The sequence below is a fragment of the Podarcis cretensis genome (genome assembly GCF_951804945.1).
Source record: "Podarcis cretensis genome assembly, chromosome: 4".
NCBI lineage: Eukaryota > Metazoa > Chordata > Lepidosauria > Squamata > Lacertidae > Podarcis > Podarcis cretensis.
In genome coordinates, this window is record NC_137173.1 from 21,074,077 (window position 1) to 21,099,307 (window position 25,231).

Below are 25,231 nucleotides of genomic sequence, written 5' to 3' on the forward strand. Positions count from 1 at the left end.
GGTTTTATTGTGGCTTCCTAGTACAGTGGTACCTCGGGCTACATACGCTTCAGGTTACATACGCTTCAGCTTACAGACTCTTCTAACCCAGAAATAGTACCTCGGGTTAAGAACTTTGCTTCAGGATGAGAACAGAAATCGTGCTCCAGCGGCGCGGCGGCAGTGGGAGGCCCCTTTAGCTAAAGTGGTGCTTCAGGTTAAGAACAGTTTCAGGTTAAGAACAGACCTCTGGAACGAATTAAGTACTCAACCCGAGGTACCACTGTACCTCAATTATTCCATCTAAACAAACAAACAAACAAACAAACAAGGTAACCTATATTCTACAGGATGTGGACCTTTCTCATATGCCTCATTCTGGCTGTTGCATGCTATTGTAAGACCTAGTTGTTCATCCTCTGGTGGCTCCTTCCTTTAGTCAGAACACATTGGTGACGTAAAAGCTGAGCGCCACATGACAAATCCTTAAGGATTTGCAGGCTTAAGTCTCAGCGTCCTTGAAGGAAACTCTTGCATTCTTCCAACTTCATCCATGGAGATGGTAGCCTTCTTCAGGCATTCTTTATGCATGGGAAGTAAAGGTAAAAGGTAAAGGACCCCTGGACGGTTAAGTCAAAGGTGACTATGGGGTTGCAGCGCTCATCTCGCTTTCAGGTCGAGGGAGCCAGCTTTCCGGGTCATGTGGCCAGCATGACTGAACCGCTTCTGGTGCAACGGGACACCGTGACAAGTTCCAGAGCGCATGGAAATGCTATTTACCTTCCTGCCGCAGCGGTACCTATTTATCTACTTGCACTGGTGTGCTTTTGAACTGCTAGGTTGGCAGGAGCTGGGACAGAGTTCACCTCATCGCGCGGATTCGAACTGCTGACCTTCCGATCAGCAAGCCCCAAAGGCTCAGTAGACCACAGCGCCACCCACATCCCACCGAAAGTAACCTTACATGCATAAGTGCATTCACTTGGCCCCTGTTGCAGCTGTAGCCACGTTTCAATTTGTGGTGGTGGGTGGGAGGAACCTTGTGAAGTGGGCAGTCTCTTTTATTTTAATAGTGCCCTGCACAAAATAATAATAATAATAATAATAATAATAATAATAATAATAATAATTTATTTATACCTTGCCCATCTGGCTGGGTTTCCCAAAAACAAAAACAGTTTGCTGTTCCTCACTGCAAGTTGGAAGACTTAATCCACTCTGGAGGACCTGCTGTGCCTGCAAATTTCATCCACTTTCATGAATATACATATAGAGAGAGAGAGCGCACACACCATTCTTAGGCGGGATCTACACAGATATGAAAAACACTATTAAAAAACGCTATAAAATTTGGCTCCCAATGCAATTTACCATTCACAGCAGATCACTGCTCTACAGCACCCTCTGGTGCCATATTTGTATAACGCATTTTTAACGTTATCATTGACCAGTGTAGCTGATTCCTTATATTCCCCATTGTAATGCACTAGGCAGGGGAAAACAGTGCTTTGTTTTTAACAGGGCATGACTATTTATAACTAAGTCCTCTTGAATTCAGTGGGACGTACCCACACTAACATATCCCGAATAACAAGTTGAACTAGAAAGCCCCAGACTCCAAACTCAGCTGAGCTACTTCCCAAAGCTACAGATACGAAGTCAAATCCTGTGGTCCAGGCACACTGTGACTGTTTTCATTACTGCATGAAACTTATCCTGTTTTCTCGTGGCAAAGCAATGTCTCTAAGCTTGCGTGGGAAAAGTTTGTTGCTGCTTTCTTTCTTAGAATTAAAATAAGATCTGTACCTTCTCTTCCCCTCCAACCATGATTTAGCTCACAGTTAATTATCACCACTTGGTGTGTCTCTGTTCTCAACCAAGAGCGATGGCTTCGCTGGAATGCTATGTTTGTTTTACATGGGGCTGTGTTCACAGTTGCCCCAGAACCTCTGGGATGTTCTGTGTGTGTGTGTGTGGGGGGGACATAATTAAATAAAGAACAATGATTTTGCTATGTAACAGGCATCTTTTCTATATGGCTTGCAATACGGCTTTCATCCATTGGGAGATCAACCCTGTTATTATGTATATTTTGAAAAACATTTCTCTAGCGCAGTGCCACAGCACTGGGAAAAGCAATTTGCGATGCGCTCATACAGAAGTCCCAAGCGGCTGTGCAGCTGCTTTGAATTTCAAGACTAAATTAAGAACCAAAGTTTGTTTATTACTATTATTAGTATATCTATGCATTTTCACAGTGTGAATGGAGGGAGGTCAAGAATCACTGCTGTGAGTTGTTTTCTCCAACCTGTGTAAAGAGGAATCAGCCCTTTACTTGTTTTTATTTAAGTTAATCAAGAACTCTGGCTGCATGCTGCTTCCATAGCAGACTTTATACTGTGTCTTTGCCTGCCTCCTGGAGTATAGCTTTGGCTCCTGAATGACCTTTTCAGAAGATTAAAGAACCTGTGTTTTCCTTTTTCCTTTAGCACTATGCTCATGGCCGCAGTCCAGCAGTGGTAACACAATATCCCATCTCTGCCCAGTATAGATTAACTGTCTTCAGCTGCCCAATCTTAAGAAAACTTTTCCATATCAGCTGGTGTGCCAAGTACGAATGGAAGAACCTGTCCAGTTATGGCTTTTCTCCGTTTCTCCCTTTCCCAGTCTTCAGTCCAGCTCACCAAATCAGTTTTCAAAGCCTACCCCAAAATCCACACACATTTCCATGTGTGTTTCTTCCAATATATCCCTTCTCATGCAATTTTGCCTAGTATGAACATTTTTGCAAGCAATTTTCCCATATGCAATACATTTTAATGCTTAAAAATAAACAAATGCACACATTTTTCTACTCTTTTTTGTTGTTCAAAAACTGCATGATGAAATTTGGGGAATTGTCAGTTTCCAAGGACAGGTGACTTTTGGGTCATGCATTGGTTTGGGGACCTCACTGTGTAACCAGTCACTGTCTCTCAGCCTAACCTACCTCACAAGGCTGTTGTCTAAATGAGGAAGGGGAGAACTATGTACACAACCTTGAGTTCCTTGGAGAAAGGGTAAAATATAAATGATGATGATGATGATGATAAAGTGAATCATGTTTCAAGGCCCCATTTCTCCCTAAGTGATGAATAGCCAGGCAAGACATCAATATATAATTTGGTTCTAACAAACCACTGCTTTATTGTTTACACATGTGAATGGTTTGGCATGGGCAAATGTCCCTGGTGCAGAATTTGTGTCGGATCTATTTAGTTTAATACGTTTATATCCCACCTTTTTTCCATCATGGAAGCCAATGTGGCATATATGTAGTTCTCAAGTGGTCACCCATCTTGGCATTGGCCAGACCGAAACCTGCTTAGCTTCAACCAAGTGATAGTCCCTTGTGCCTCTAGAATAGCGGTTCTCAACCTGTGCGTCCCCAGATATTGTTGGACTACAACTCCCATCATCCCTGAGCTCTGGCGTTGCTAGCTAGGGATGATGGGAGTTGTAGTCCAACAACATCTGGGGACCAACAGGTTTTGAACTGCTACTCTAGACTGTTCCATGGAAACTGAGCCAGCCATTTCCCCGTGGTTGAAAGATTATCAATTCTGGAGGAAATGCTCTTGACTTGGTACATTTTATCTCAGCTTAGCTTCTCTGAACCTTGGGGTCATTTTTGAAAACAGCTGTTTGGCACTAGTCGAGAGACTACTGGTGCAAAACTAAAAAAACAAGAACAAAAAGCAGTCCCACAAATAAACCTCATCAACTTCTCCATGACACTTGTGGGAATACGTACACAGTGGTTTCAAAAACCCCCCACTACAATTGCTTAGGTAGCCAATGCTGTGATTCCCCTGAGAAAACTTTAAAAAACAAAAACAAAAAAACCCTCAAGGATATCTGGATATGCAGCTTGCTGGGAAGATGCCCAACAGATGGTCTCCAAAATTAATTATAAAGATACTAGGAACATCTAGACCTCCCCCCGCCAACATTAAAAGATTTTATTGAAAGAAAAAATCCTAACAATTCAATTTAGACCACCAAAAACCAAGCCAGTAAATAACAGACCAATTTTCATTTGTTTCTTTCCTTCAATTTTTAAATTACTTTTAATAAAGATGAGAACTAGCCAAGGTGATGTCCTCCAATTCTTGTTGGTTTACAAATCCCATGGCCGGTGGTCAGATGTATTGAGAGCTGCAGCCTAATCACATCAGGAAGGCATCATATTTCCTATCCCTACTTTATATGATTGTATATATGTTGTATACATTGTAGGGAATCGACCCGTAAGGGGTAAAAATGTTGACTGCAACAGAGCTCTTGGATTGCAAACACTGTCTACAAGCACTGAAAACTTTTCACAGCAAATGTCCTATGAAAGCCATATTTTAATTTGTAGTCCATTGACCTAAATGTCTGGGAGCAGGTTATCTTAAGGAACATCTGGAACCTGAGGCATGGTAAGTAGATGGAATTGGGCTTTCTGGATCACAGCTCTCCAACTCCATCATTGCTGACCTTCAATGCTATCAATGGCTACTTGCCATGACAGTTCTGCTCTAGTCCATGGTCACCATGAGAAGAGGATGCTGGACTAGATAGACCATTGGATTGATCCAGCAGTGTTCTTCTCATGTTTTATGTTCTTCTGCCATGCAGCTAAGAAACCAAAATATGTTTGGAGGAGAACTTATTTGATACTCTCTCTCTCTCTCTCTCTCTCTCTCTCTCTTTCCTTCCTCTCTCTCTCTGTGTTTGATCCTTTTCCTCCTATGAGGATTATGCCCAAAGTGGCTTGCCAGGTGAGGTAGAGCCACTATGCTAGCTTCTCAGCAGTTGGACTGCTTTGGCTTATCAGGAGGAGCTAGATAGTGGTGAGGTCAGCATGGTGCAAACACACCAACAGGAGCACTGGTTATGCCAGTGCATCTACAGCACACAAACCTCCTTCCCACCTCACTAGTCTGCTTCCGAATAAGCAACAGTGATTGCCTACCACGAAGCCTTCATGGTTGTTCTCCTTCCATGGCATGCTATGACCGAGTGCCAGCAAGACGAAAATGAGATGGAGGTAGCTGCTCAGTCCATCCCTAGTGATGTACGGATCTCATTTGATAGTATTGCTGTAGCTATTATGAGGCCTAAAAAAAGTATCCACATCACTTGGCATTTAAATTCATGGCTGTCATTTTATCTTAAATATATCCATAATCTCTTGAGTTGTGCTATAAATTCAGCCCCCACATCCACCCACCTGTCGTGAAATGGAAACTGACAACAGAAGCAATGGAAATACCAGCCAAAGAACAAATATAATAACAAACTTGTGTCCTTCCTTAATCAGAAATAATCCAGACACTCTGATGCTCAGGTGACGGTGAGGAGAGGAGAGCTGTTGTCCAAAAGATCATTGACTTGAGTGGTGGAGATGATGACACACTTGGGAGTATTTCTGTATGTCCGAGGAAGACATCTTGCACCAGCCCCTGTGCATAATTCCTGTTGGAACTGATAGATTGGTTTTATGGGGTATATGAACCTCCTTTGCAGAGACCCAGCCCACTAATATATTTATTGGAGGGGCTGAAGGGACCTTGGTCCCTAGGAGTTGGTTCCTATGCTCCAGAGGAAGTAAAGAAGTTTTCTGATGGGCCCATACAAGTCCCACAGTGGCCCTGTCATGCTTAGTCTATAAAGAGGTGTGTGAAACAAGTCACAGAGGCAGGAGACAGGGACATGAGATCTACATCAGTGGGCAAAATCAGAAGCGAAGAAGCAAGTTGGCAGCTGATATCCTAGAATGAATCAAAGCAAGGCTTGGTGGCACTTCTTGTTTAAATTTCTATAATTGTTTACATTTCTTTAAATTGTTGTAATTTCTTTATATTGTTTTAATTTCTTTGATGTCATTACTTTTTAAAATTGTTTTATGATTACAAGGTAATGTTGTATGCTTAGCATGGTATGTTTTATGTAGAGAAAACTAAATTAAATTACCTGGCATTTTCAGAAGGTAAAATTAAAGTAGTTTGGTTTTCTGAGATAACTTTATGTGCATTTTAATCAAACATAGATTTACCAAGCTGAATGTTGCCCAGTCACAAAAATTATAGCAGATTTGAATTCCTTACACTATCATCAGTGAAAACTCAATGCCAAACATTTCTCACCTTCAGTGAGAATTGTGGAAGCAAGAAAGGACTTATTCCAGGTAACCAACTTGACCCAGTTATTCTCCTCCCATCCTGTTATTATCTAATATTTTTCTATCAGCAGTGTGCCCATGGTTATTCTTTGGCTTTCCATATTAAACAGTCTCTTCGGGTAGCTCACCGTGCATCTTAAAAACCACATAAATACAAGAAGATACTTGCGCAAGGGAGTTAAATCTCTTGCGTTGTAATTCTTTGGACTTAAAAAGTGCTTAACTTTGGCTGGATCATGCCAGGAGCACCTTGCAGAGAGGGGCTGCAGTACACACCTGTCCTCCCGGTACCACCATCACCATGGCTTACTGGGAGAGAGGTGAAGGGGTGAAGAGGTAGGGATGTTGGCACTGTGAGGACATGCCAGCAGAACTAACGCCTGTGTTGCGAAATATGAGTCAGCAATATCAAAAGCAACACGATGGCCAGAAACAATTACAATGTGAAAAACTTTATGGAATAATTCAAAACATCAAAACTAACAAACTGAAGTCTCTGAAAGTCCTTACATGAATCACGGTGCCAGACTTTACCTGGCGGAGAGCAAGCTGTGAAACTTTGTATAATCAGCAAATGTCCAGTTCTGATGTCCAACTCTGAACTCTGCTGAACAATGTTTCCAGATAACAACTACTGTTTCGTTGAATTCTTCATCAGCCAATTAGTTCAACACTCATAAGTAGACAGATATGTAATTGCTTCATTAGCTGAAAATAAAATATTCAAATGATGACCTGCACATGCATAACAACAACTTCAAATAGCATAAAAATTATAAACTGTAACATAAAAAAGTTACATACCCAAACTTTTTTCGAATAGATATAATATACATGAGAATAAAAAATACTCTGGAACAGTGCTCATGTGATGATGTAATCACTGTTACTAACAACATTTTTTGAAAAATATATATAGCCAACCCCACTGTTCAGCAGAGTTCAGAGTTGGACATCAGAATTGGACATTTGCTGATTATACAAAGCTTCACAGCTTGTTCTCCGCCGGGTAAAGTCTGGCACCGTGATTCATTTAAGGACTTTCAGAGACTTCAGTTTGTTAGTTTTGATGTTTTGAATTATTCCATAAAGTTTTTCACATTGTAATTGTTTCTGGCCATCGCGTTGCTATTGATATTGCTGAGCAGAAGAAACCCAGCATTCTCTACCATGGCAATATCCCACCACCTTGTTTCTATCCCTGCTGCTGAGCCACTGTGATGCTGCTGCTGGGAAGATAGGTATGTGATGCCCCCTGCTTTCCTATTGGCTGCCCCTGGAGTGATCCATCCAAAATTAAGCACTTTTCAGCTTGACAAAGTACAATGGGAAATATTTAACTAAGTGCTCAACTCTTCATTGCAATCAGTGGAAGGAAAAGTACTTAATTATGACTAGCTCTCCTGGAGAATAATGACATGTTGCGTGAACCATGAGAAGGGGCAAGAGCTCCATGCATGCTAAACCCTTTTTAAAGCGCTTGGTTTCCCCCAAAGAATTCTGGGAACTGTAGTTTGTTAAGGGTGCTGGGAAATTGTAGCTCTGTGAGGGCAAACTACAGTTTCCAGCATTCTTTGGAGGAACCCATGAGTTTAAAATGTATGGTGCAGATCATTTCTGTTGTTTGTGTTTTCCCACTTTTTTACTGAGTGTTTGAAATGTGTATATTGGCATGGGAGTTTTAATATAAAGTGATTAATAAGGTTTTCGTTAAGAAAACAAAGAAAACAGATTTTGTGCTGGCCCGCTGGCTCCTAAGATCACGCCACAAGTTGATTATTTCATTTCCCACTGGCCAATAAAGTACAAAGTACACAGAACAAATGTGCTACAACATTAACCACAAAAATGTGTGGCCAGATGCTACTAATTAAGAGAATAAACTCCATCACATTCCTGCCTAAAATAAAATATTCTCATACATCTCCAGCATAATTTTAGGGACAATGAAAACACTTCCTTGTATTTTGATCAAGGAACACCAAAAAATACAAAAACTTGACACTTCAGTCTTGCCAAGTTTAATCTTCTGCCTCCACATTTTTCTAAACGAAAGTTAAAATAGATGTTTTACGTGAAGAAAAAAGAGACGGGTTTAGCTTGATAGAAAATAGACAAAACCAGGATATATAAGAGATTTGATGTGTAATCACTTCCTGCTGGTGCTTATTGTGCTGAGGAAAATTGGCTGTTGGGTATGTGGGAATAAGAAGGTGCATTTTAATAATTAACTACATTTTGGAAAAATCTGTTTGGGTCCCATCCCCCTCCCCAGATTAAACAACCATGTTCTGATTCTTTTCAGAAAGCTCAGTCTATTAAAAGTCTTGACAGGTATTCCTATTTACCAACAAGAAGAAAAAGTCTGATCCACATTTATGCAGCATATTCCATTTCTTCACAATTGCAACCCTGTCAGTTTGCATTTCTTAGTACAGAAAGTATTGATTTTTCCTACTCTGATGAATTCAAGAGGGTTCTGGAAGCTTCTGGGTGTGAAAGAAACAAGCAGAAGGTTCATGGTGTTTGGGTTATTCCTTCAGAGAAGCTGAGAAGCTTAAACTGGTTCTCTTATCTCTTTCTTCACAATTGCAACCCTGTCAGTTTGCATTTCTTAGTACAGAAAGTATTGATTTTTCCTACTCTGATGAATTCAAGAGGGTTCTGGAAGCTTCTGGGTGTGAAAGAAACAAGCAGAAGGTTCATGGTGTTTGGGTTATTCCTTCAGAGAAGCTGAGAAGCTTAAACTGGTTCTCTTATCTCTTTCTGTAAAGGTCATGCTGACTATATAAGTAGGGCCAGAAGGAGCCTGGGATTCACTATCTCTTTCTGTCTCTCTTCCTTCTGGTGTGGTGTTCTGTACCTAGTATGCTTAGTGTTAAGGTTTAGACTTTTTATAAGTTATTGTAAGTTTAAGTTAAGTCTGCTGCAACTGAATTTCTTATGGACGGTGACAATCCTGAATGTATTGGTTTTGTGACCATTATGCTCATTTGCCTTCAGTAGCTCTGCTGGATGAAATATAATTGCCTCTGGTCTACATTTTGGGAATCCTGCAATGTGTTTAAGTTTTTACTCTGAAAACTATACATCGGAGTTCTGCTCAGGATCACTATTGAGTAGAATACCATGATCTCTCCCCCATATATACCCACTACTTGGATAGTGCCATTATATCATTTCATCACTAGGTAGTACTAAATTTAGTTGCATCTGGGTGGAGCCAGGAGTTTCCTGTTGCCAATTTGTTCTTGTTGTTGGAGAGAGACAGCAAAGTTATTGCCTAGCTTCCAGACTTGTGCGTCCTCTAAGCCATTGTTCGTCAACCTTGGGTTCCCAGATGCTGTCAGACTACAACTCCTATCATCCCTGACCATTGGGCCAAACTGTCTGGGGATAACGGGAGTTGCAGTTCAACAGCATATGAGAACTTGAGGCTGATCCCAGTCTTCTATTACATCTAAATTCAAGCATAAATACAAAACAGGTGCAACCCAATAAAGGTTAATTGATATTTTAAAAAATTCAATATACCAAAAGTTCACAACACACAGACTCAAATCCTTCCACCCACAGGCTCAAGCCTTCAAAGAGAGATAGAAACTTTATGACACATGTGCTATACTGATGCTGATGTGTATTGTGCAATACTAATGTGTATTGAAAAGGCTATTTTAATAGGTTTCATCTAGACCACCGCAGGCAGAGGTGCCAACTTCTGGAAAAGACTGTGGGGGCCCACAAGTTATCCAGACAGAAAAGTTGGGATCTTTATAGGGTTCAATAAAACCCTACCAGCCCTTTTATGTCACCTGATACCTGCAAAGTGTGTAGCTGCAGTACTAGACCATGGCTCTCTCCAGTGATGGGTGCTTGTACCATATTGTAGCAGAGAGAAGGTCCCTCCTTGTACAAATTTCTCTCAGTGTTACCATTTCAAGACAAATGCCAGACAACTAAAGCCCCAGTCAGGCTGGTATAAATATCATTCTGGTTAGCGAGGGATGCTGCTGAAACCCTTACCTTTGCTGTTATTCTTTCTCCGTACCTCCCACCCTGACTGAGGTTATAAAATAAATAAATAAAATGGAACGATAATTATTTGGAAAAGAGAAGAAGAAAAAACTTAGCTGAATAAAATGAAGTGGCAATGGATATGTCTGAAGGTTCCTGTGGGACAATGCATTCTATTTTTACAGCGTAGCCTGTAATTATAAGAGGAACCACAGTGATGACCTTGAATATCGTTTGGCGTAAACTATAATTAAGTAGCTGGCATCTATGCTGAATAACCACTCTGCAGCGTGATGCTAAAGTAGTGTCTATTTACACATCTCTGCACCAGTTTGTTGCCTATTGATTTGTCTGATTTAAAGAGGTACCTTTCGCCCTCTCACAATCCTTTCTCCCTCTTTTAAGGTGTGACCTGCCTTCCTCAAATCTCCATTTTTAAAAAATTTGGTTTAATCAAGACTACTATATCAGCCAAATACCACTTACGCATAATCCTGCTAAATCACATTTTTGAATGCTCCCTCAGGTACCAAAACAAAACGCCCACAAGTAACAAAAAAACTAGAGATCTGCACATTTGCTTAATATTGTTGTCTTTTTCTACACATGTGTGTTGAGGCAGGATCATGATGGTGAGTTCAGGGCCTCTCCCCTGATATCCCTAATGTCAATAAGCCTAATCAATACATCAAATCCATTGTCTTTTATGGCAGAGATAAATCATGCATGGGAATTGTGCATCAAAGCTATTGAATGGCCTTTCAATAGAATAATTAAAAAATAAAGTACAGTCATACCTCATGTTACGTTTGCTTCATGTTACGTTCTTTCAGGTTACATCCCGCGGCAATCCAGAAGTACCAGAAAGGGTTACTTCTGGGTTTCACTGCATGTGCACAAGCACCAAATTGCACCACACACCTGTGCAGATACAGCACTTCAGGTTGCAAACAGGCCTCCGGAATGAATCCCGTTCGCAACCAGACGTACCACTGTAGTCTGTTGTACAAATGGAAAGGGGTGCCAAGTAAGCTCTTCACTTGAGGTGTGATTTGATACAGGACCAGTTTTAGATTCACTTTTTATTTCTAACCAATACAAAAGAGAAATTTTCAACTATTATATCTGAGATGTTACTAGAGGTTGACCCTCCAAGGCACATATAGGATGTGCCTTGCTCTGACATCTTTTAAGGAGCCTCGGATAAAATTGGTGTTGGAGAAAATAAGAAGATAGCCTCCAACATTTCTCCGATGACAATAAGTACATCCTATTCAATAATAATAATAATAATAATAATAATAATAATAATAATAATGTCCCACACATCTGACTGGGTTGCCCCAGCCACTCTGGGCAGTTTCTAATACATTAAAAAATAACAAAACATTAAACACTAAACAACTTCCTTTGCTAAACAGGGCTGCCTTCCAATACCCTCTAAAGGTTGTATAGTTAATTATCTCCTTGGCTCAAGGGGTTGTATAACTCCATACCCTCCAACATTTCTCCAGTGAAAACAGGGGGCATCCTAAGGAAAAGTGGGACATTCCAGGATCAAATCAGAAACCGGGATGGCTTCTATAGATCTGGGACTGTCCCTGGAAAATAGGGGCGCTTGAAGGATCTGTAAGTACATCCCAAACCATAAGAGTGTTGGCATGCATCCAAGGAAACGGGGGCAATTGGCAGGCCCCCAGCTGGCTCCAACCCACTGGCCAGTGTGCCAGGTGAACTCTGGTCCTTGGTGCAGCATAAATCTGCAACACAGGCTTTAGAAGCCTGTGCACACTATTCAGCAGAGAAAACAGAAGTGGCACAAGAGGCTGTGTGAGTACCTTTACAAGCAGGTTTATTCAGCATAGATCAGGACAAAAGACAACATGTCTGATCTCCTTCGTGTACAAAGCAAAACAGAAAGCTATACACAAATGGAAGTTCCCAGCATGCAATGCTGGTGTGTGTTACAGACATGTGACATGCAACAGTCTCAGGTCTGTTCCTTAAGGTGGAAGGGAATTCTCAACAAAGAGAACAAGGAAAGCACTGGTGGATCAGACCAATGGCTCGCCTAGTTCAACACCCTGTTCCTACAGTGGCCAACTAGGTGCCTATGGGAAACACACAAGCAGAACCCGAGTGCAACAGCTCTCTGCCCACCAAGCAGCTAGTAAACAGAGGTTTACTGCCTCTGACAGTGGAAGTAGAACATAGCCATGATTGGGCAGGCATCACTACAAGCAGCTGCTTCTCTGGTCATGTAAACTAATGGCCAATACCCCAATTCTTTAAATATTTTGCAAGCTCATAAACCTATCACAAACATTCCCAGAGGTTGAAAAAATAAATATTTAACAATATAAAGTCCACTTCCTTCCTAGTATTCCTCTTACGAGCCTACCTTTTGGCTGAAGGAGCAGTTACACTGGAATGTTATGGATTATCTCCAAAGTGCCTGCAGTGCCCCTGGAATGTCAATGATGCTCCAGGTCTTTTCTACTCTGTTTTTTTTTTTTTTTTTTCCTGGCAGGAACAACAAACTGATGCATGTTGTCCCAGTTTCTGAACTTGCTGAGCATTGTTTCTTTTAGACATTGAGAGGCAGCAGTTTCTCCTTTGGTTGGCAGTGCCATTCCAATCCGCAAGCAGGTTCAGGAGCATTCAGTTGGAGGGTCTGCCATGAAAACAGCACCAAAGGAATTCCTCCCCTATCCCTGCAGGACAGGTATTATTGTTTTGCACGACATGCAGATATCTCAGTTCAACAATCAAGCAGAACAGAGTAGCAGTGCTCTGTTATAATATAGTGTAATATACACATTCATGTTAGAATTCCTGCTCCGTGATTGCAGTCATGGGATTTTTGTCTATTCACATGACGGAGTATGTTTTGACTCCACAAAGTGGGAAGTGACGGAGACAGGATGTTTGTGTTACTGTGTTCCGTGAAGTGGGACTATTGTCCTTTGTCCTTTCTCTTTGCTGTCTGATGCTAGAGAGAGAGGGAGCCATGTTGCAGTGCTCCGTGTGTGTTTATATGTAAATAAAGTAGATTAGCCAAAATGCTGAGTTGCTGAGGTCTGTCACGCAAAGTGCACAGACTCTGTGTATCCCTGAGTGTGCCGATGTCTGTTGGCATCGATCACTGTGATGTTCGGGCAGAAGAAAGCTTTTGAAGCTCCTGAACGATCTGTCAGGAGGGAGAGAACATGCCAGTCGGGCATGTGTCTCTACCAGGGTCCTACTCGAGTGTAAGCTGAGCTCCTGACAATTCATGACTTTTGATTTGGAATGTATGAAGGCATATTTCCCCCTTCCATCCTCTATTAGTCGCATGCGGCAGCGCATCCATTCTGCTGCAGTTTGTGTTCTGCCAAAAACTACATTATTTGCCGCACTGTCCACTGTGGAAAGATTACATAACTTGCTTAATTTGCATAATTAATTGCATAAATTGTGTAATTATTTCATCATTACATTTTTCCACTTTTTTCTGTTCAAACGAAAAATAATGCAATCGGGGCAGGGAGTCGCATAATCCATTACATATCATTTGCAGACTGAAAGGAAAAACAACAAATACTGATCACATTTGCTGGATTTATTTCCATTCTGGACATGGGATGAATAAACGAACACTGGCAATTTCTGCTTCCATTTCCATTAGAATTCTCCAACATCACTCTTCACGATCCAAGCTGGGAAGAGAATGGATGCGTGGATCCACAGCTATCCCAGAAGGTAACGTCTAATATCTGAGTACATAATCCAGCCACCTGATGAAGAATGGTTTTCTGCAACAATAGAACACCACTTTTCATTATGTGGCAACCTGAAGGTTGTGTTTCCTCAGAGAAAGAAAAGCCTGTCAAGACATTTTCGAATTACCATCTTGTGATTTCAAGAAGAAAAGCTTTCAAGAGTTTCAAGCTACTGTGATGCAAGAAAAGGCAAATGGTTGAGTGCAGTGACAGGATGCAAAGAAGGGGGGGGGGAATGGGTGCACATCAGTATCAATGAAAGGTTTATTGTTGGGAATTCACAATATGGACAGGCAACAAGGATGGAACACTCCTGTTCAGGGTTGCAGCCAGCCTGCCTTGTCTTCTTCCAGGATATTCTATTCCATTTTTCCTCCCTCTTGATTTTCCACATCATACCTTCCCTGCTGCCAACACACAACCGTCTGTCAGAATATAATAATAATAATAATAATAATAATAATAATAATAATAATTTATTTGTACCCTGCCCTGATGAACAGTGTCTTGCAGTAAATAAAAAGAAGCACGCAGAGTCAAAGATCCACAGTAAAAGAAAAACTGAGGCAAAAACTTTGTTCCATGCAATATACAAGCAGAGTAACAGAGAGCAAAGAGCAGCACACTGAGCCCAGGAATTTATCTCTCCTGGCTCCACGTGACCCTGAGTTAGTCAAAACAATATGAACCTTCCAGAGTCTTCCAGTACATTCCAGAATCTTCTAGAAACTTCCAGTATTTTCTAGTTTCTGCCCTCAAAGACCTCAAGCATGACATGCCCATCTAGCTGGGTTTCCCCAGCCACTCTGGGCGGCTCCCAAGAGAATATTAAAAACACGATAAAACATCAAAACATGGACCATTCCATGCTAGCTAAGCATGCTCAGACCTCCTTGGGCAGTTTTAGGTTCCACCCCTATTTATTAAGTCCCTTTTGGTGTCCCTTACTACCTGGAAACAGAGACAAAGATGCTGGACCTGAAAGGACATGTGGGAATTAGAGGAGGCTAAGCTCTGGAACAGGAAAGAAGAGAAGGGATTGGACACTGTTGGGAATAGCCATTACCAGCACCAAGTTTTTAGCTTCGCAACTTAAACGTTAGCCTCTTCTGTAAGGAATCTGAAATAAAAAGCTTAGACCTCCAGGTCAAACAGTGAGATCTGGCAGCCCTTGGTATAACTGATAGCTCTTTTGGCTCTGACAGTGTCGACACTGCCTGAGAAATGACACTCAATTATAGCATGGCAAATCCAGTTCAAAACTACATAGGGAGAGGGGGGAAATGGAAGGAGGGTAACAGAAAGAGGAAAGAATGTGATTGTACAACTGCTTCTGCATCAGGATTTAATACTCCCATGGTGACTCAATCAGTCGGCATCATTCACTCTGTATCTATCTTTCATCTATCTATATCTATCTATCATCTATCTATCATCTATCTATCTATAGCTATATCTATCTATCTATCTATCTATCTATCTATCATCTATCTATCTATCTATCTATCTATCTATCTATCTATCATCTATCATCTATCTATCATCTATCATCTATCTATCTATCTATCATCTATCTATCTATCTATCATCTATCTATCATCTATCTATCTATCTATCATCTATCTATCTATCTATCTATCTATCTATCTATCATCTATCTATCATCTATCTATCTATCTATCTATCATCTATCTATCATCTATCTATCATCTATCTATCATCTATCTATCTATCTCCTGCTGTTTTACAGCTACTTTTTGTGAACCTGAACAAGAAGATAAGTGAGCACATTAAAAGCCGGAGCATTCTATTTGTATATTTTTTAACATCAGACTGAATCTGACAGTAATTGCTTCTTTCTTCTTCTTTCTTCCAAACCCATTTTGTTGGCAGGAAAATCTCTCAGATGTGAAATTGCATGTTCTGAAGCAAAATATGTACTGGTGTTCACTCAAATTACAGCGATCTTTAGTTTCTTGAGTGGTTGATTTTGCTTGCTTTTATATATATTTTAGGGCTGTATCATATTGTGCTTTTTCTGACAACAGAGGTTGATCAGAAAAGCAAGCAGCCTCTCATGAATGGATAGTAGTGGCGGGGATTTCTGCTTTGTTTATAGCAGGTCAGGCAACTTAAAAGGTCCATTGTGCCCAATGGGCCTTACTCCCAGGTAAGTGTGCGTAGAACTGCAGCTGGAAGTGCAGGGCTTCCCAGCACGCAGGTTGTTGCTCCTTACTGGGAAAGGGAGGAGTGAGGTTGTGTGTTATACAAATCTACCACAGTTTGGAACATTGTATACTGTTTTGGTCACCTCAGCACAATATATATATAAAATCATGTTTGGAAAAGTTCAGAAAAGAGCCAGCAGGACAATCAAAGGAATGGAGTGATTTCATACCCTCCGAGACCTCCTTCTCTCAGACCTTAGTCTCTGTAGCTCGGGAGACATCGGTGGTTCTCTCAGACCTTAGTCTCTGCAGCTCGGGAGACACAGCTGCCTCAGCCTCCCCTGACCAAACCAGTAGTAGAGCAGCTGTAAGTGATGGCCCAGCTGAAGGCAACAAGGTAATCCCCACATCTGGAGCCAGGGCAGGCTCAGGCCCCTGACTCGGCCCAGCTGGTGTTGGTTGCAGGGGAACCTGTGCAGACTGGGACTCTTCAGGATCAGGCCCCAGACTAGGTTCAGATCTGGTGCAGACTGAGTCTCATCTGGTTCCAAGCCCGAGCCTGAGTCCCAGGCCATCACAGACAGTCCCAGAATCACGAAAGTCATCCTGGCTTCTGATTTGATCCTGAAATGTCCTTATTTTCCCCACCAACACAATCAGCACAGAGCTCAGGGAGGAGGATGAGCCAGCTCCTGTCCTGAGCAATTGTGGCAGTGGAAGTGGCAGCTGCGAGGGAGCACCCCATTGCCTCTCCATGGCCACTGCTACTGGCTTCCTCCCTTGGGCAGCTCATAGTGGCTACTGGAGACCAGTTAAGGAGGAGGAGAGGCTGTTGCCACTGAGACCCTAGCCTCACATGTTACACATGTTACACTGGCTCTGAGGTGCAGTCAGAGAGCAGAGCCACCCTGGGGGGGGGGGGAGAGTGGGAGCAGAGTGCAAGGAGTCTTTTTTTTTGTTTTGTTTTAAAAAAACAACAACAACCAACAAACACCACTTTGTGCATCCGCCTCTAATCTTGCCCTTTCTAAAATTTATTTATTGGTGTGTGTTTTTCTTTTTGCAAATCTACCTAAGAATAAAATGGGGACTAAGTCGTTTTCTCAGGATATTGGAGGACACAGGTGCTGTTTGTTGCTGGTGGAGTGGTGGCAGCATTCGCCCTTCTTCTGAAAGGAAATGCTCTGTGGGTGGGGGGCGGGGCTACAATGGAGGTGGGGTGAGGAAGGTCAGTGTGGGGGCAGGGAGTGAGAAATGCACCTATTTCCATCTGAGGAATATTGGAGGGTATGGGAATTGGTTGAGTATGGGACTTTTTAGTTGAGAGAAAAGGCAAGTAAGATCATGCATAGCATGGATTTTTTCCCTCCCTCTCTCATATAACACCAGAAACTTGTGGACTTCCATTAAAGCTGAACGTTGGAAGGTGCTGGACTAATAAAAGAAATAACTTTTTCACCCAGTGCATGATTAAATTAAGGAATTCTCTGCCCACCCTCATCAATACACTTCCACTGAACACATGAAAGGAGCTTGTGTTTTTGACTTCTCGTGTTTCTTAATCAGTCCTCGGTTCCAGGAAATACTAATTCAGAGTGCATCTCTCTGGTCTAGGGCTTATACTTTAAATTCCCAATGTTAACATTGGGAAGAAGTCACTCCATTGCCGCAGGATGTGTGTGTGTGTGTGTGTTATAGTGCTGGTAGCATACTGTAATTATGCCAGACTAATGGCATCACATGCTTTCTGAGGGGTGCCCAGAGACTCCACTCACTTCAGAATAAATGCAGAGGACCCCATCAAACTTCCATCCCAAAAGCCTGTTTCATTGAGCTGAATTATCAAGCCCCATTATGCAGTAAACAACTGCCTTAGTTTACAATGCCACGGCAGGTAATTGCCAGTTGAGAAATGATTTCTTGTTTATAGGAACATGCAGTACAATGGCCAGGGAATCAGAAAGAAAACACAAGGCATGTATTAAATCATCTTGATGGCATTAAGCACACACAAAGTGAAAATATTCCCCAAGGGATGCCTCCATAAAAGGAAACTCTGACCGGAGGAGGCATGACCTTAAAACTGCATGGATTAATTGTTCTTAAAGGTGCTAAGGCAAGTTGTAAGAACTTGCAGTGATATGCCAGAGAAACCGCAAGAACACTAGAAACCTTGAACAAAAATCTACAAGCAGACACAGCCATTAGAGATTGGGCAGTTTTAAAGAGCACTTTTTCTATAACTGAAGAGCCTTGCCATTTATATTTTTATTATCCCTTGAAAGGACAGTGTCTCAGACTGTTTTAAAGCCACAAGCTGAGCTTCCTGTTTATCCACAGCAAATGTGAGCCTCAGTGAGTCACAAGGATTGTCGTTTTGCAGGCCCAGCATAAACAGCTCTTTCCCCAGATAGCATCCCTCAATTAGTTGTTTGTTGAACGAGCCAGTGCACACTTCCACGGGGAATAAGCCCCCACTGAACACAGGCTAACTTACGAGTAAACAGATGTATGGTTTGGACTACAATAAGCCAAATGAAATTGTGCCCATAAGCAACTGGGGGGGGGCATCCTCCAGAAATAATTAGCCCCACTAAGATGACTCATTGGGATGCTTGGGATTTTGTGTTATTTAAATTCTCCAAACCACCTGGCAGGATGCTACAGGTTGTTGGCTTACCAAGCAGTTGCATGTACACTCTTGCAATTTACCGATTAGCAGAGACCGCTTGCTAATCAGCAGAAATTGCAGCGGGTCGCAGAGGATTCTGGGTATTCCTGCCAATAATTTGAATTCAGATCGACCAATCATGGCTGATCTGAGAGGAGGGGCTTTGGAAGCGGACCTGTCTCCACTCAGTTCTGCCTCCACAGCATATATACTTGCTGCACTGAATGTGGGCAGCCCATTTGTCAATGGACACCCCATCTGCCCACCCTCTATGTCTGGGCCTGGCCTGCCCAAAGGTAAGCAGGTAGGGCACATGCATGACCTTGCTGTGGAATTCTCAGTTGCCATATTGGGGGCCAGAGAGGAATTTACCTGCAGACAAATTGGGCTCGTCTGTAGCAACTGCCACAACTTTATGGTGGAAAAAGGGATTGGGTGGGATCCTTAGTCTAAACTCGAGCAACTTTTCAGGATAGCCCAATAAAGGAGTCCAGGGGGGAAAGTATATGCCTGAAGGCTTAAACAAGGGCTAAGAGGCCACAGGACTTGACAAATGGCATCCTGGTGGGTTTGAAACATTTGATTTGAGTCATAGGGGACACCCTTAAACCCAGGAACGACCCTGGTGAAATAACCAACCAGCAATCGAACTGGTTTATTTAGGATACATATCCAAGTCTACTGACATCTGTAAGCAATAAAGTTGTGGCCATTTTGACCCAAAGCTGCTGTCCTGTCTTTCTTGCTGCTTCTACGCCCCCTGTGCCCCTGGCAATCAGGGGGCTCCCTGCACCTGGGTCCACAAATAGTCACTTTATTAGCCTGGTATGGAGTGCACTGCATCACGTACACTTTTGGTGTGAAATCCTCCCTTCTGGAAGCACAACTGTAGCCCCATGTAATAACTAACATAAAGTGCTTCCAAGTGAATTGTGCTTGAGTTGTGAGTATGTGTGAAAACGCCTTTCTTTCTCCATCTGGGTGTGAGCCCTTTTAATTAAAAGGTGATGAGGACACTGCTATATTTCATGTGCACCCTGGGACAGTCATTTCCTTCCCCCCTGCCAGGCACTCGGTCTGAGCATATAAATATTTAGATATAATGCAAGTTTCTACATCTGTCGTCACATTTCCAGAGAGATCTGCTTTCCATATTCATTTCTAACAACTTCTCAAAATACTGCCGCTAGGATTATCGACTGTTTCGAAACAGCTCAATGAGCTAAATCTGCTGTAGCAAGGAAGCCAAGAAAAGCCATAAAAAAGAGAATGTATGTGTGAGAGAATGTATGCATGCGATGGTGGGGAAGCATATGAATCTTTTGTGCACAGATGTATGCATGCGTGTGTCTGAATGGCTCCACTCATCACAAGCTCAGGCCCCACCCACAGCTAGCCCCAGATATAGAATCATAGAATCACATAATTGTAGAGTTGGAAGAAACTCTGAGGGTCATCTAGTCCAATCCTCTGCAATGCTGGAATTCTGCTCACAGATGTCCCTGAGTGGACTTGAACCACCAACCTTCTGGTCAACAGTCAGATGCACTATTGGAATGGGAGACCAAGGATGAATTGGTGAGGGAGGCAATGATTCATTGGGTGTCTGATTTTAGATATAGCTTAGAATTATCAGCATAGGGGAAATTATGGAACAACACGATAAAATTCCCAACATGTTATGCAACCAGAGAAAACATCCAAAAAAAGATCTTCAGATGGCATCTACCACCCAGCAAACTGGTTCAAATGTAAAAAAGAGGATGAAACTTATGTTGGAAATGTTTAGAGAAGGAGGGCTCGTTAATCCACATGTGGTGGCAATGCGAGCTCACCAAAATAATAATACTGGGGAATGATTTATGAAGAACTAAACAAGATGCTTAAATGTTCCTTCACCAAGAAGCCAGAAGCATTCCTGTTGGCTATAATAGGACAGGAAATTCCAGATAAAGTAAAAAAACAAAACCTCTTCCTTTCCGCAACAGCAGCAGCAAGGGTACTGTACGCTAAAATGTGGAAGGGGAGGGAAACCCCAACCAAAGACCAGTGGTTGCTTAAACTAATAGAATATGTAGAATTAGCCACAATGATGGCCAGAATAAGCAATACAAAGAGAAAAACAGTGTTAAGCGAGTGGGGACAACTAGAGAAGCATCTAAAAAGAAGCAGTATAAAGACAGAGGAGAGAAGGAGTGGAAAGCTTTAGGAGTTGCAGCAAACCAAAGTGATTGGGTTAGGATGTCAAGGGAAGATAGGCTGAGAAGTCCAGGCAAGAAGGGATAGGAGATGACGGATGCAAGTGGAATAACTATAACCGACTGTAACTGAAAAACACACAACCAGCCAGATGCACTGATCCATTGTGCCACAGGAAATCAGCAATGACCGGTGGCCTCCAAATGCCCACCCACCACCATATATAGCCTCAGGCGCAAAAAGGTTGCTGATTTCTGATCTAGTCCAATATGCTGGTTCTGGTTGCTGGCCATCCAGTTGCCTCTAAAACAGCCCTTCCCCAACTTGGTTCCTTCCAGATTCTACAGGACCCCATTTCCTATCATTTCTCCCTCTCCCTTGTAATACCCAGAGTCATCCAGTTAAGCTGAACATTGGAGGGTTCAGGACAGACAAAAGAAAGGTCTTCTTCACACAGTGCCGAAGAGTCAGTGATGGCCACCAACTTGGATTAGACAAATTCATGGAGGATACAGCTACCAATGGCTACCAACCCTGATGACTATGTTCTACCTCCACTGTTGGAGAAAGTGTATCTATGGATACCAGTTCCTGGAAGCCTCAGGAGGGGAGAGTGCGAGGCTCAGGTCCTACATAGCTTCCCTCAGGAATCTGCTTTGTCACTGTGAAAACATGATTTTGGGCTCTATGGCCTACTGGCCTGATCTAGCAGATTCTTTGTATGTTCTTATCACTGACCAGTGGCCATGCTGACTGCAGATGTTGGAGTCCTGCAACATCTGAAGGGCATCAGGTTAGGGAAAGTTGCTCTAAAAATGTACAGTCAAGGCACGGAGTCCACAGTGCTCTTACATTTGCACATTGACTTTGAACATAGAACCAATTGGTTATCATGACTAAAGGCCTTTGATAAATCCATGAAATCCACAGTTTAATTGCTCCCCACATAGCTATTATGGACAGATATTTTCATATGTGTAGGCACATAGTTCCGGTTATAAATATTCAGCTGGGTTAAACAAAGGTACTCAGGTTATCAGCATGAAGAGACCATCAAGTCAGATACATTTTGTAAACCTATCAGGGCTGTCAAAAGTGTTCCAAGCATCTCAGGTAGCATCTCTGGAGCAACTCACAACACAGCATATGCTTCGCAGGTGTTCCCCACATAAAGCAAAAAAAGGAATTGCATCTATCATTTCACAACAGAGCGTGCAAGATATCTGGAGACCAGATAAAGAGTTGTTCTTGCCACAGAGATGCCCAAGAGCTGAATTAGTCTCCAGGCTTCTGAAAGACAGTTGCAATGAAAAGGGTCTAAGGAGGATTGAAAAGTCTACAACAGGTGAGTCTCGGGCAAAGATAATGCATTGTTGGGCCAAGGAAAAAACCAGAAAGCCCTTGGCAATGCACATTTCAAGTTTCCCAAGGAGTCATATTCATCATGGTGCAAACATGGCGGCTAACAGATTGAGGTTGAATCCTGACAAGACAGAAGTACTGTTTTGAGTGGACAAGGGGCAGGTGGGTGTGGGGGACTCTCTGGTCCTGAATGGGGTAACTGTGCCCCTGAAGGACCAGGTGTGCAGCCTGGGAGTCATTTTGGACTCACAGCTGTCCATGGAGGCACAGGTCAATTCTGTGTCCAGGGCAGCTGTCTACCAGCTCCATCTGGTACGCGGGCTAAGACCCTACCTGCCTGTGCACTGTCTCACCAGAGTAGTACATGCTCTGTTTATCTCCTGCTTGGACTACTGCAATGCGCTCTACGTGGGACTACCTTTGAAGGTGACCCAGAAACTGCAATTAATCCAGAATGCGGCAGCTAGACTGGTGACTGGGAGTGGCTGCCGGGACCACATAACTCCGGTCCTGAGAGATCTGCATTGGCTCCCAGTACATTTCCGAGCACAATTCAAAGTGTTGGTGCTGACCTTGAAAGCCCTAAACGGCCTCAGTCCTGTATACAGTGGTACCTCTGTATACCAAAGTCCAGCATCTTGTTTACACAGTGGCCAGCTGTGGAGTGGAGCAGCACTCTTTCTACCTATGACTTCCATTAACTGATATTCAAAGACCTGTTGTCTTCAAGAAGCAGATGCTACTTAAGAACCTGAGGGGTGTGTGTGTGTGTGTGTGTGTGTGTGTGGTTGGATTCTCTTGACCCCTCAGAGAACATAATCACTCAGAGCCGCTAATGAATTTTCATCTTGACAGTACACAGTCAACAGACTAGTTGTGTTTGTGAGCCGAAAAAATGAGAATACTGAAAATATATGTTCCTTTGTTTGCTCCCCAAAGCAAGTGTTGCATATTCATGGTTGCAGATAATTGTCATGTAATTGCCAGATAAATCAGATTTTTGAACAGTTATTGCAGTTCTGTGAAGGAACAGTTTCTGTGTTGTTTTTAAACTTATACCCAGTTGTTGAACTGCTTTAGAAATTATTTTAGCTGTTTCTAGGGATATGTCTGCAAATTGCCTCGGGATATATATGTGGAAAGAAATTCAGATAATAATAATAATGATAATAATAATAATGTAGCAACCAGTTGTGAAATCACAACTGTGCCTATCACACAGTATGAGGAAGGGTGAAACAATAGTCTCATCAGTTCTTTTGAATAGTTGAAAAATTAAATGTTTTATCCTACTATCCCAAAGGTATTTTTGTTTCTCATGATCATCACTAGAATGAAGAGATACAGATATGTCTACAATGAAATAATCCTATTTTTCAAATGATCCTACCTTTAAATTGAAGTAGATCAATAAAATATCAATACAACATATGTACCCCAAGCTTTTAGTGAAAATAAGATATATGGTTGAATATTAGTTAATATTAGAAAATAAGATATATGGTTGAATATTTCATGTTCCAATGATTTACAAAGTCCACTTTTCGGGGCAAACAACCCTTCTTAATTTTCTAATAAAATGCTGCTGTGCATTTTTATTTTTCACATAGCTAATTATGTTCCAGCTGTGCCTCGGTAGCAAATACTTTAAAATAAAACAAGGGTGCTCACTCAGTTCTAAACTGGGAATTATGCAATTAAGCCGGGTATGTGTTCTTAAATGGAAAACAAAAGCACCGTTGTGTTTCGAATTGGAATACCATGCAAATTAAATTACCATTTTGAAAACCCTGTCTTTGCAAAAATTGCTTAGTGACTCTTTGTGGATAAATGTGCTGCCTATGCAATGCCAGTTTTGGCACAGTAGGGGGAAAATAGGGGAAATTCGTATAGTCCTTGAACTATGTTTGCCTCCTGTCACAGAAACATGGACAGTATTCAACTAATGTTTACTCATCAGTTAGGTTCAATGGGTCTACTCTGAGTAAAAGTTAGTTGGCTGCTAGAAGAGGGCCATGTGAATGGGCACATCAGTATTCCTATCAGAGTAGGGATGGTGAACCTGTGGCCCTCCAGATGTTGTTGGACTACAATTCCCATCATCCTTGGGAGTTGGAGTCCAATAATCTCTGGAGGGCCACAGGCTCCCCATCCTTATTCTTCCTGCTATGGTATACAGAATTGGTAGTCCAACTGGCATTCTAGTTCTAGAACTAAGCTGTTGGTAATTTAGGGCTTGTTTAGGGGTCTTTGGCCTAGCAGCACTCAGTACTGGTGGTGAGTACACGACAAGGAGCTATATATGATTATGTTCCAAGCCAGGGATCATGACCAACTGAGAACCTCAAACAACAGAAATCCTTCTATTCTGTTTGTTTTAGCTGGACAAGTTCGTGTTCTGCTTATGGGTGGCAGGATTCCTCTGAATCTGATCTGGAATGAATCTGAGGCACCTGGATGAACTCTCAAGTGCCCTCAAGAGATCTCAAAAGTTGGTTTCCATTAGACGTCGTTGGGCCACCAGACCCTGATATATAATGTGATAGCTGAGATGTGTAGGAGCCTGGATGTATAGATAGGCCCAATCCTGATCCACTTCAGACCAGCTATAGATCTTGGTTTGATTCAAAATGGATCCAAAGGTAGCAGACTTTCCATATCTGGGTTTTAAAAGGTTGTGTTTGACTGAGCTGATGACGAAAGTCAACTCTAGTTATGTCATACAGCAGGAATCTGAGAGGGGAAATCGCAGCTTGTTTGTAATGAAATATCATTGCCTGGTTGCTCTTCTCACACTGTAACAATTATGGCAGCTATTACGAAATCAGCATCTGCTAACCATCGCCATGTAGTGACACTCAAAGGCACC

General features: G+C 42.2%; 1 protein-coding gene across 1 annotated transcript in view; it reads right to left on the reverse strand.

Annotated features, from left to right (window-relative positions):
* PDGFD (platelet derived growth factor D) overlaps positions 1 to 25,231 on the reverse strand; it is a 147,564-nt gene that overhangs the window by 62,410 nt on the left and 59,923 nt on the right. The gene's annotated exons all lie outside the window — the stretch shown is intronic.